Here is a 626-nt window from a genome sequence, read left to right on the forward strand (position 1 = left end):
CATGACATAGTGTGATGCACGATAAAATGATTATTTCTTTATCCTGCATTTGCAGCAGTGACTTTTCTTGTATAAGGGGGAAAAAAGACTTGGGGAAAGACATGGAAAAACAGATAAAGAATAGAAAATTTTAAACATGGGACCTCCTTTGCTGTTTCTTCTGAATAACTGGTTTGAGGACCACAAAGGAAAAGACCACCTGCATGGCATCTGAAATTCCACTGTTAGCACCTCATTGAGCCATGCCCAGCTATTTAAATTGCCTGAACTGAGTAGATCAAAACATCTCTTGAGTGATGTTGAAAGGACAAATAAAATGACAGAGGAGGTTCCAGTGAAGTGGGTGCTGATACGGGAGGTAGGGAACAATGGAAAAGAACTTAGTTCTTGCCCATGGATAGAGGGATCCAATGCCTGTGGCTGGAAGTAAACTCCAGAATTAGAGCCCAGTCAGGATGAGGAGTCTGTGTGGAGAGCATCACATAACTCAAGTCACAAGCCACAGCCAGTGGACTCCCTGCCGATGAGGAGACCCAGAGTGGCTTCTCAGGAACCTCCAGTTGAGTGAAGTCTTTATCCTCACCAAGGGAGACCATGGCCTGCCCTCTCCCCCTCCAGTAAATCCA

The sequence above is a fragment of the Choloepus didactylus genome, chromosome 2, assembly GCF_015220235.1.
Source record: "Choloepus didactylus isolate mChoDid1 chromosome 2, mChoDid1.pri, whole genome shotgun sequence".
Taxonomy (NCBI): Eukaryota; Metazoa; Chordata; class Mammalia; order Pilosa; family Megalonychidae; genus Choloepus; species Choloepus didactylus.